This window comes from Echinops telfairi, unplaced genomic scaffold (genome assembly GCF_000313985.2).
Source record: "Echinops telfairi isolate 266 unplaced genomic scaffold, ASM31398v2 ScPeMD7_3533;HRSCAF=4204_1, whole genome shotgun sequence".
Taxonomy (NCBI): domain Eukaryota; kingdom Metazoa; phylum Chordata; class Mammalia; order Afrosoricida; family Tenrecidae; genus Echinops; species Echinops telfairi.
The window spans coordinates 15,302,560-15,303,048 of record NW_022107432.1 but is presented as its reverse complement, the minus strand read 5'-3'; positions in this window follow the sequence as shown (position 1 = coordinate 15,303,048).

Here is a 489-nt window from a genome sequence, read left to right as displayed (position 1 = left end):
AAGGTGGCAGACCCAACGTGTTTGCCTTCCGATCACATAAAAGATTCCTTCCCTACCCCCACCCAATCGTGAGAAAGGTTAAGAAACCATGGTGGGGCCTTCGATCAGAAGACCTGTTTGAATCAGGAGAATTCTGAATGACTGAACTCATTCAGGGGCCGCCTGGAGATGGTCCTAAGAGCCCTCACAGGGTCTGGCTTTTGAAAACCCGGTTAGGTGCTGGGGGTGGGGGGTCTTTGGAAAGCCTAACCATGGTGGAGGCTCTCAGCAGGCAGAGGATTGGCAAAGGGGTGGAAGAGTGTTGGAAGGAATCAGGGGAGGGCACGTGGCAGAAGAACACCGCTGGGTAGAACACAGGAGAAGTCCTTGCCCTGCTTCCTCTGGATTCTCTAAAGGCACATCTGCTCTGTGTCCAAAATGGGAGAAAGGGTTGAAAGTAGTAAGCGGGGCTAGGGGTAGGAAACTGCCGCTTGATCCCTTTCGTTCTGC